Source organism: Lolium rigidum, chromosome 5, assembly GCF_022539505.1.
Source record: "Lolium rigidum isolate FL_2022 chromosome 5, APGP_CSIRO_Lrig_0.1, whole genome shotgun sequence".
NCBI classification, from domain to species: Eukaryota; Viridiplantae; Streptophyta; class Magnoliopsida; order Poales; family Poaceae; genus Lolium; species Lolium rigidum.
Genome location: NC_061512.1, coordinates 60,316,030 through 60,328,342, shown reverse-complemented (window position 1 = coordinate 60,328,342; position 12,313 = coordinate 60,316,030).

The following is a 12,313-nucleotide window of genomic DNA, read 5'->3' as shown; positions in this document are numbered from 1 at the left end:
GGACATGAACCTGCTGATGACCCACAAGTATAGGGGATCACAACAGTCTTCGAGGGAAGTAAAACCCAAATTTATTGATTCGACACAAGGGGAGGTAAAGAATACTTATAAGCCTTAACAACTGAGTTGTCAATTCAGCTGCACCTGGAAAAGCACTAGTAACAGGGGTGATGTGAAAGTAGCAAGTAATATGAGAGCAAAGAGTAACAAAGAATACGTAAGCAGCAGTAGCAATAACACAGATGCGATGGCACCAGAAAATAGTTGATACTACTTCCAATGACATATAGAACAAGTATATAATGATGAAAGATGGACCGGGGTTCCCAGCGATCTACACTAGTGGTAACTCTCCAATAACAAGTGACAAGTGTTGGGTGAACAAATTACAGCTTGGGCAATTGATAGGATTCAAAGCATTAAGATAGAACATCAAGATTATTAATCATGTAGGCATGTTTTCCATATATAGTCATACGTGCTCGCAATGAGAAACTTGCACAACATCTTTTGTCCTACCAGCCGATGGAAGCCGGGCCTCTAGGGAATCTACTGGATATTAAGGTACTCCTTTTAATAGAGTACCGGAGCAAAGCATTGACACTCCGTGAAAACATGTGATCCTCACATCACCGCCATCCCCTCCGGTTGTCCCGATTTCTGTCACTTCGGGGCCTTTGGTTCCGGACAGGGACATGTGCATACAACTTGTAGATACAATCTAAGCAATAAGTATAGAGCTTAAATCTAAGATCATGCCACTCGGGCCCTAGTGACAAGCATTAAGCATAACAAGATTGCAGCAACAATAACTTCACAAACTTTATAGATAGACTAATCATAATGTATCATCCATCGGATCCCAACAAACACAACACCGATTACATCGATGGATCTCAATCATGTAAGGCAGCTCATGAGATCATTGTATTGAAGTACATGGGATAGAGAGTACCAACTAGCTATCGCTAGAACCCGTAGTCCATGGGGGAACTACTCACGGAGCATGATGGAGGCGGTGGCGTCGATGGAGATGGCTTCCGGGGGCACTTCCCCATCCCGGCAGGGTGCCGGAATAGAGACTTCTGTCCCCCGAATTGGAGTTTCGCGATGGCGGCGGCGCCCTGGAGTCTTTATGGAGTTTCGTCAATTGGTGTCGCGTTTTTAGGTCGAAAGGGATTATATAGGCGAAGAGGCGGCGCAGGAGGGCGCCTGGGGCCCCCTCCCCATAGGCCGGCGCGGCCAATGTGGAGCCCGCGCGGCCCTGGCGTGTGGTGGCCCCCTGGCCCGCCTCCGACTCTCCTTCGGTGTTCTGGCGTCTTCCGGGAAAAATAAGATACTGGGTCTTTGTTTCGTCGAATTCCGAGAATATTGCCCGAACAGCCTTTCTGGAACCAAAAACAGCAGAAAACGAGAACCGGCACTTCGGCATCTTGTTAATAGGTTAGTTCCGGAAAATGCATAAAAACATTATAAAGTGCGAGCAAAACATGTAGGTATTGTCATAAAACAAGCATGGAACATCGAAGTTATAGATACGTTGGAGACGTATCGGATCCCTAGCTTAGTTCCTACTCGTCCTCGAGTAGGTAAACGATAAAAAGAATAATTTCTGTAGTGACATGCTACTTACATAACCTTGATCATACTATTATAAAGCATATGAGATGAATGCAGTGACTCAAGGCAATGATCTATAGTTGCTAACAAATAGATAAAATATAGCAAAACTTTTCATGAATAGTACTTTCAAGACAAGCATCAAAAGTCTTGCATAAGAGTTAACTCATAAAGCAATAAATTCAAAGTAAAGGCATCGAAGCAACACAAAGGAAGATATAAGTTTCAGCAGCTTGCTTTCAACTTTCAACATACATATCTCATGGATAATTGTCAACACAAAGTAATATGATGAATGCAAATAAGCAAGTATGTAAGAATCAATGCACAGTTGACACAAGTGTTTGCTTCTAAGATGGAAGGAAGTAGGTAAACTGACTCAACACAAAGTAAAAGAAAGGCCCTTCGCAGATGGAAGCATTGATTGCTATATTTGTGCTAGAGCTTTGGTTTTGAAAACATAAAGAGAGCATAAAAGTAAAGTTTTGAGAGGTGTTTGTTGTTGTCAACGAATGGTAGTCGGCACTCTAACCCCCTTGCCAGACAAATCTTCAAAGAGCGGATCCCATTTTATTTTATTTTTGGGTGGCACTCCTTCCAACCTTTCTTTCACAAACCTCGGCTAACCGAATCTTCGGGTGCCTGCCAACAATCTCATCCCATGAAGGAGTGCCCTTTTATTTTAGTTTCATTATGATAACACTCCTCCCCACCTTTGCTTTCTCAAGCCATGGCTAACCGAATCCTTCGGGTGCCGTCCAACAATCACATACCATGGAGGAGTGTCTATTTTGGTTAATTAATTTGGGACTGAGAATCCCATTGCCAGCTCTTTTTGCAAAATTATTGGATAAGCGGATGAAGCCACTAGTCCATTGGTGAAAGTTGCTGATACGTCTCCGACGTATCGATAATTTCTTATGTTCCATGCCACATTATTGATGATATCTACATGTTTTATGCACACTTTATGTCATATTCGTGCATTTTCTGGAACTAACCTATTAACAAGATGCCGAAGTGCCGCTTGTCTGTTTTCTGCTGTTTTTGGTTTCAGAAATCCTAGTAAGGAAATATTCTCAGAATTGGACGAATCAACGCCCAGGGTCCTATTTTGCCACGAAGCTTCCAGAAGACCGAAGAGTCAACGAAGTGGGGCCACGAGGTGGCCAGGAGGGCAGGCGGCGCGGCCCAAGCCCTGGCCGCGCCGACCTGTCTCCTGGGCCCCTCGCGTTGCCCCCTGACCTACCCTTCCGCCTACAAATAGCCATCGTCGCGAAACCCCCAGTACCGAGAGCCACGATACGGAAAACCTTCCAGAGACGCCGCCGCCGCCAATCCTATCTCGGGGGATTCAGGAGATCGCCTCCGGCACCCTGCCGGAGAGGGGAATCATCTCCCGGAGGACTCTACACCGCCATGGTCGCCTCCGGAGTGATGTGTGAGTAGTCTACCCCTGGACTATGGGTCCATAGCAGTAGCTAGATGGTTGTCTTCTCCTCATTGTGCTTAATTGTCGGGTCTTGTGAGCTGCCGAACATGATCAAGATCATCTATCCGTAATTCTATATGTTGTGTTTGTTGGGATCCGATGAATAGAGAATACCATGTTATGTTGATTATCAATTTATATCTATGTGTTGTTTATGATCTTGCATGCTCTCCGTTATTAGTAGATGCTCTGGCCAAGTTGATGCTAGTAACTCCAAGAGGGAGTATTTATGCTTGGTAGTGGGTTCATGTCTCCGTGAATCTGGGGGAGTGAGGGAAACCTCTAAGATTATGGATGTGCTGTTGCCGCTAGGGATAAAACATTGATGCTATGTCCGAGGATGTAGTTATTGATTACATTACGCGCAATACTTAATGCAATTGTCTGTTGTTAGCAACTTAATACTGGAGGGGGTTCGGATGATAACCTCGAAGGTGGACTTTTTAGGCATAGATGCATGCTCGGATAGCGGTCTATGTACTTTGTCGTAATGCCCAATTAAATCTCACCGTACTCATCATAATATGTATGTGCATGGTCATGCCCTCTCTATTTGTCAATTGCCCAACCGTAATTTGTTCACCCAACATGCTCGTTTATCTTATGGGAGAGACACCTCTAGTGAACTCGTGGACCCTGGTCCAATTCTCTTTACCGAAATACAATCTACTGCAATACTTGTTCTACTATTCTCTCGCAAACAATCATCATCCACACTATACATCTAATCCTTTGTTACACAGCAAGCCGGTGAGATTGACAACCTCGCTGTTTCGTTGGGGCAAAGTACTTGGTTTGTGTTGTGCAGGTTCCACGTTGGCGCTGGAATCCCTGGTGTTGCGCCGCACTACATCTCGCCGCCATCAACCTTCAACGTGCTTCTTGGCTCCTACTGGTTCGATAAACCTTGGTTTCATACCGAGGGAAAACTTGCCGCTGTACGCATCACACCTTCCTCTTGGGGTTCCCAACGGACGCGTGCCGTACGCGTATCAAGCTCTTTTTCCGGCGCCGTTGCCGGGGAGATCAAGACACGCCGCAAGGGGAGTCTCCACATCGCAATCTCTTTACTTTGTTTTTGTCTTGCTTAGTTTTATTTACTACTTTGTTTGCTGCACTAAATCAAAATACAAAAAAATTAGTTGCTAGTTTTACTTTATTTGCTATCTTGTTTGCTATATCGAAAACACAAAAAAATTAGTTACTTGCATTTACCTTACTTATTTCATTATGTTTCCTTTTAATTTTACCGTAAAAAACATGCCGGTAGGGCGCGGGTCTATAATTGGGAGAAATAATATAGAAGAATTTTTCAATCATGTTAGTACCGTTGACGATTTTGAAGATAGACACTTGGTAGATCTTGCTCCTACTTATGAAATTGCTGCTGCTGCTTTAGTTCGCATGTTGGAAACTAAATTTGTTAATCTCAATCCTATAATCCAACACATGTTTCTTACACTTGGTGATATGGAAGAAGGGGAAAAGAAAGATTTTGTTTTAGAAACCCTTCTTAGAGAATTTGGTGGTATAGCAAGAGAGGCTAGAAAGGTCTTTGCTAAATATAATATGCTTGGTTCTTATACCAATTTTGTTAGTCTCCTTGAAAAGATGGACATGGAGAGAATAAGGTACACTAATAATATTAATGATGGTGGAGAGATCAAAGCACCAATACCATGTAAGCTCCTAGCGATGAACGATGCACTAGAAAATAACTATGCTTGGCTTGTTCCTGAAAATTTGTTTGATGAGAGTAGCAAGCCCAAGACTAATGAAAAGGGAGACGCTAAAACTTATGTATCCAATATACTATGCATGGTTGAGAAAACTCCAAACCCCGCTGTAGATGCACCATCCTTCGATAATACTTGATACACACTTTCTGCGCCTAACTGAAAGGCGTTAAAGAAAAGCGCTTATGGGAGACAACCCATGTTTTTACTACAGTACTTTGTTTTATATTTGTGTCTTGGAAGTTGTTTACTACTGTAGCAACCTCTCCTTATCTTAGTTTAGTGTTTTATTGTGCCAAGTAAAGTCGTTGATAGTAAGGTTCATACTAGATTTGGATTACTGCGCAGAAACAGATTTCTTTGCTGTCACGAATCTGGGCAAAATTCTCTGTACGTAACTCAGAAAATTATTCCAATTTACGTGAGTGATCCTCAGATATTTACGCAACTTTCATTCAATTTGAGCATTTTCATTTGAGCAAGTCTGGTACCTCAATAAAATTCGTCAATACGAACTGTTCTGTTTTGACAGATTCTGCCTTTTATTTCGCATTGCCTGTTTTGTTATGTTCGATGGATATTTTGATTCCATTGACTTTCAGTAGCTTTGTGCAATGTCCAGAAGTGTTAAGAATGATTATGTCACCTCTGAACATGTATATTTTGATTGTGCACTAACCCTCTAATGAGTTGTTTTGAGTTTGGTGTGGAGGAAGTTTTCAAGGATCAAGAGAGGGAGATGATACAACATGATCAAGGAGAGTGAAAGCTCTAAGCTTGGGGATGCCCGGTGGTTCACCCCTGCATATATCAAGAAGACTCAAGCGTCTAAGCTTGGGGATGCCCAAGGCATCCCCTTCTTCATCGACAACATTATCGGGTTCCTCCCTCGAAACTATATTTTTATTCCATCACATCTTATGTGCTTTGCTTGGAGCGTCGGTTTGTTTTTGTTTTTGTTTTGCTAGAATAAAATGGATCCTAGCATTCTTTGTGTGGGAGAGAGACACGCTCCGCTGTAGCATATGGAGAAGTATGTCCTTAGGTTCTACTCATAGTATTCATGGTGAAGTTTCTTCTTCGTTAAATTGTTATATGGTTGGAATTGGAAAATGATACATGTAGTAATTGCTAAAAATGTCTTGGATAATGTGATACTTGGCAATTGTTGTGCTCATGTTTAAGCTCTTGCATCATATGCTTTGCACCCATTAATGAAGAAATACATAGAGCATGCTAAAATTTGGTTTGCATATTTAGTCTCTCTAAAGACTAGATAATTTCTAGTATTGAGTTTGAACAACAAGGAAGACGGTGTAGAGTCTTATAATGTTTTCAATATGTCTTTTATGTGAGTTTTGCTGCACCGCTTCATCCTTGTTTTTGTTTCAAATAGCCTTGCTAGCCTAAACCTTGTATCGAGAGGGAATACTTCTCATGCATCCAAAATACTTGAGCCAACCACTATGCCATTTGTGTCCACCATACCTACCTACTACATGGTATTTCTCCGCCATTCCAAAGTAAATTGCTTGAGTGCTACCTTTAAACAATTCAAAATTTATCACCTCTGATTTGTGTCAATGTTTTATAGCTCATGAGGAAGTATGTGGTGTTTATCTTTCAATCTTGTTGGGCAACTTTCACCAATGGACTAGTGGCTTCATCCTCTTATCCAATAATTTTGCAAAAAGAGCTGGAAATGGGATTCCCAGTCCCAAATTAATTAATAAAAATAGACACTCCTCCATGGTATGTGATTGTTGGACGGCACCCGAAGGATTCGGTTAGCCATGGCTTGAGAAAGCAAAGGTGGGGAGGAGTGTCATCATAATAAAACTAAAATAAAAAGGCACTCCTTCATGGTATGAGATTGTTGGCAGTGCACCGAAGGATTCGGTTAGCCATGGTTTGTGAAAGAAAGGTTGGAAGGAGTGCCACACAAAAATAAAATAAAATGGGAGCCGCTCTTTGAAGGTTTGTCTGGCAAGGGGGTTAGAGTGCCCACTACCATTCGTTGACAACAACAAACACCTCTCAAAATTTTACTTTTATGCTCTCTATATGTTTTCAAAACCAAAGCTCTAGCACAAATATAGCAATCAATGCTTTCCTCTCTGAAGGACCATTCTTTTACTTTTTATGTTGAGTCAGTTCACCCATCTCTCTCTCCACCTCAAGAAGCAAACACTTGTGTGAACTGTGCATTGATTCCTACATACTTGCATATTGCACTTGTTATATTGCTTTGCATTGACAACTATCCATGAGATATACATGTTACAAGTTGAAAGCAACCGCTGAAACTTAATCTTCCATTGTGTTGCTTCAATACCTTTACTTTGAATTATTGCTTTATGAGTTAACTCTTATGCAAGACTTATTGATGCTTGTCTTGAAGTACATAATTCAAGAAAAGTCTTTGCTATATGATTCATTTGTTTACTCATGTCATTTACATTGTTTTGATCGCTGCATTCATTACATATGCTTACAATAGTATGATCAAGGTTATGATGGCATGTCACTCCAGAAATTATCTTTGTTTATCGTTTACCTCGCTCGGGACGAGCGAAACTAAGCTTGGGGATGCTGATACGTCTCCGACGTATCGATAATTTCTTATGTTCCATGCCACATTATTGATGATATCTACATGTTTTATGCACACTTTATGTCATATTCGTGCATTTTCCGGAACTAACCTATTAACAAGATGCCGAAGTGCCGCTTCGTTGTTTTCTGCTGTTTTTGGTTTCGAAATCCTAGTAAGGAAATATTCTCGGAATTGGACGAAATCAACGCCCAGGGTCCTATTTTGCCACGAAGCTTCCAGAAGACCGAAGAGTCAACGAAGTGGGGCCACGAGGTGGCCAGGAGGGCAGGCGGCGCGGCCCAAGCCCTGGCCGCGCCGACCTGTCTCCTGGGCCCCTCGCGTCGCCCCTGACCTACCCTTCCGCCTACAAATAGCCTTCATCGCGAAACCCCCAGTACCGAGAGCCACGATACGGAAAACCTTCCAGAAACGCCGCCGCCGCCAATCCCATCTCGGGGGATTCAGGAGATCGCCTTCGGCACCCTGCCGGAGAGGGGAATCATCTCCCGGAGGACTCTACACCGCCATGGTCGCCTCCGGAGTGATGTGTGAGTAGTCTACCCCTGGACTATGGGTCCATAGCAGTAGCTAGATGGTTGTCTTCTCCTCATTGTGCTTAATTGTCGGGTCTTGTGAGCTGCCGAACATGATCAAGATCATCTATCCGTAATTCTATATGTTGTGTTTGTTGGGATCCGATGAATAGAGAATACCATGTTATGTTGATTATCAATTTATATCTATGTGTTGTTTATGATCTTGCATGCTCTCCGTTATTAGTAGATGCTCTAGCCAAGTTGATGCTAGTAACTCCAAGAGGGAGTATTTATGCTCGATAGTGGGTTCATGTCTCCGTGAATCTGGGGGAGTGAGAGAAACCTCTAAGATTATGGATGTGCTGTTGCCACTAGGGATAAAACATTGATGCTATGTCCGAGGATGTAGTTATTGATTACATTACGCGCAATACTTAATGCAATTGTCCGTTGTTAGCAACTTAATACTGGAGGGGGTTCGGATGATAACCTGAAGGTGGACTTTTTAGGCATAGATGCATGCTGGATAGCGGTCTATGTACTTTGTCGTAATGCCCAATTAAATCTCACTGTACTCATCATAATATGTATGTGCATGGTCATGCCCTCTCTATTTGTCAATTGCCCAACTATAATTTGTTCACCCAACATGCTGTTTATCTTATGGGAGAGACACCTCTAGTGAACTGTGGACCCCGGTCCAATTCTCTTTAGTGAAATACAATCTACTGCAATACTTGTTCTACTATTCTCTGCAAACAATCATCATCCACACTATACATCTAATCCTTTGTTACAGCAAGCCGGTGAGATTGACAACCTCGCTGTTTCGTTGGGGCAAAGTACTTGGTTTGTGTTGTGCAGGTTCCACGTTGGCGCCGGAATCCCTGGTGTTGCGCCGCACTACATCTCGCTGCCATCAACCTTCAACGTGCTTCTTGGCTCCTACTGGTTCGATAAACCTTGGTTTCATACTGAGGGAAAACTTGCTGCTGTACGCATCACACCTTCCTCTTGGGGTTCCCAACGGACACGTGTTGTACGTGTATCAGTTGCCCAACAAGATTGAAACATAAACACCACATACTTCCTCATGAGCTATAAAACATTGACACAAATCAGAGGTAATAAATTTTGAATTGTTTAAAGGTAGCACTCAAGCAATTTACTTTGGAATGGCGGAGAAATACCATGTAGTAGGTAGGTATGGTGGACACAAATGGCATAGTGTTTGGCTCAAGGATTTTGGATGCATGAGAAGTATTCCCTCTCGATACAAGGCTTAGGCTAGCAAGGCTATTTGAAGCAAACACAAGTATGAACCGGTACAGCAAAACTTACATAAAAACATATTGCAAGCATTATAATACTCTACACTGTCTTCCTTGTTGCTCAAACACTTTTACCAGAAAATATCTAGACCTTAAGAGAGACCAATCATGCAAACCAATTTCAACAAGCTCTACGGTAGTTCTCCACTAATAGGTTCAAACTACATGATGCAAGAACTTAATCATGATCTACTTGAGAGCTCAAAACAATTGCCAAGTTTCAAATTATCCAAGTCAATATGAGGCATTGTCTGTTTTCAACCAAATAACCATAAGTGTTGTAGCTTCCAACTTTTATCATTGAACATTAAAAGTAGAACGAAGAACAAGTGTTCATATGAAAAAGCGGAGTGTGTCTCTCTCCACACAAGGATTGCTAGGATCCGATCTTATTCAAACAAAAACAAAAATAAAAGCACACAGACGCTCCAAGTAAAGCACATATGATGTGACCGAATAAAAATATAGTTTCAATAGAAGAAACCTGATAAGTTGATGAAGAAGGGGATACCTTGGGCATCCCCAAGCTTAGACGCTTGAGTCTTCTTGAAATATGCAGGGATGAACCACGGGGGCATCCCCAAGCTTTGACTTTTCACTCTTCTTGATCATATATCATCCTCCTCTCTTGACCCTTGAAAAGTTCCTTCACACCAAACTTCTCATAAATTTCATTAGAGGGGTTAGTACTCAAAAAACTTGAATCCACCTTGGTCCTGTAGTGACACATTGCAAGAACTCAATAAAACATTAGCTACAGCTCTCCACGTCTAGAAAGCCTTGCTTAAAGTCCACAAGAGACAATGCAAAAAACAGAGACAGAATCTGCCAAAACAGAACAGCCAGTAAACACGAATTTTAAAGAGGTACTTCTGTTGCTCAAATCAGAAAACTCAAAACTAATGAAAGTTGCGTACATATCTGAGGAACACGCACGTAAATTGGCAGATTTTTCTGAGTTACCTACAGAGAATCTGACCCAGATTCGTGACAGAAAGAAATCTGTTTCTACGCAGAAATCCAAATCTAGTATCAACCTTCTATTAGAGACTTCACTTGGCACAACAATGCAATAAAATAGAGATAAGGAGAGGTTGCTACAGTAGTAAAAACTTCCAAAACACAACAAAACAGTAGCAAAATAAACACATGGGTTATCTCCCAAGAAGTTCTTTCTTTATAGCCATTAAGATGGGCTCAGCAGTTTTGATGATGCACTCGCAAGAAATAAGAGCTGAAGCAAAAGAGAGCATCAAAAAGCAAATTCAAAACACATTTAAGTCTAACCCTCTTCCTATGCATAGGAATCTTGTACACAAATAAATTCATGAAGAACAAAGTGACAAGCATAGGAAGATAAAACAAGAGTAACTTCCAAATTTTCAGCATATTGAGAGGTGTTTTAGCACCATGAACATTTCTACAACCATATTTTCCTCTCTCATAATAATTTTCAGTAGCTTCATGAATAAACTCAACAATATAACTATCACATAAAGCATGTTTCTCATGATCCATAAACATATAATTTTTATCAAGCTCAAAAATAGTGGAATTAAAACTTTCAAACACACTTTTATCAATAATATAACAAGATGATTGATCAATCTCAAGAGATATGGGACTCATAGATAAAGTCAAGAACTCAATCCCATTTTCGTTAGTAGTACAATTAATATTATCAAGTAACATAGGACCATCATCTAGAGCTTTATCATAAACATTCGCTAAGCAAAATTCTTTAGTACCATGCATTTCGACATCGGGCACAAACAAAGCATTATCATAAGATTTATCAAAGTAGCATGGATTATCATAGATAACAGTAGCATAATTATTCTCACAAGTTTTACTCATAGGTAATATTTCAAGAGAATCCACAGGAACATAACATTCAACCTCTTTCGGTAAGCATGGAGGACAATCAAGTAGTGTAAGAGATAAAGAGTTACTCTCATTAGAAGGTTGGCATGGGTAGATAATCCATTCTTCCTCCTTTTGTTCATTACTCTCCTCTTCCTTTTCATCCAATGAGCTTTCAGGTTCATCAATTTCCTCCTCTTTTTCATCCAATGAGCTTTCAGGTTCATCAATTTCTTGTTCCACAGGTTCCTGCAAATTGTGAGTGCATTCTTGTGCATTAATGAGTCTCTCTTTATAATCAATGATATAAGGATTATCAGTGTAACTTTCATTGCAAAAATTAAGGATAGAAGAGACATAATCTTTAAGGTCCTTACAAACAACACAAGTTTCATAATTCTTAACCATGAAGGATTCTATCTCAAAAGCTCCCATAAATATGACAAATTGTTCTACCTCATCGAACCCAAGATGAATATAGATATTCCAATTATAGTTCTTAATTAAAACTTCCTCACTAAAGCCACATTGAAATTTCAGATGTTTAGTGTCCTCTTTAGAGCAACAATTTATATCATGGCGTTTAAACAAGATTTTAGCAATTGTATTCAATTTTTCTATCATAGCACTCATTACTTTACCAGTTCTTGATTCTCTATAATCATTATAATATTCTATAAGCTCCAAGTAGGTTATGGGTTCTCCCATAACAGCAGTTTTTAATTTTTAGGTTTTTCAAATTTTTATGGCTTTTTGGGTATATGAGAAAAATAAAACAAGACAAAAAGAAACTAAGCAAAAGTAAACTAAGAAAAATAAAACAAGACAGAAATAAACAAAGCACAAATAAACTAGGCAAAAGCAAAACAAAATAAATAAAATAAAAACAGAGAGAGAGGTAGAGTGTACTCCCCAGGTGAACTTATGAGTAGAGCTATGCCTCCCCGGCAACGGCGCCAGAAAATAGTCTTGATGACCCACAAGTATAGGGGATCGCAACAGTCTTCGAGGGAAGTAAAACCCAAATTTATTGATTTGAGACAAGGGGAGGTAAAGAATACTTATAAGCCTTAACAACTGAGTTGTCAATTCAGCTGCACCTGGAAAAGCACTAGTAACAGGGGTGATGTGAAAGTAGC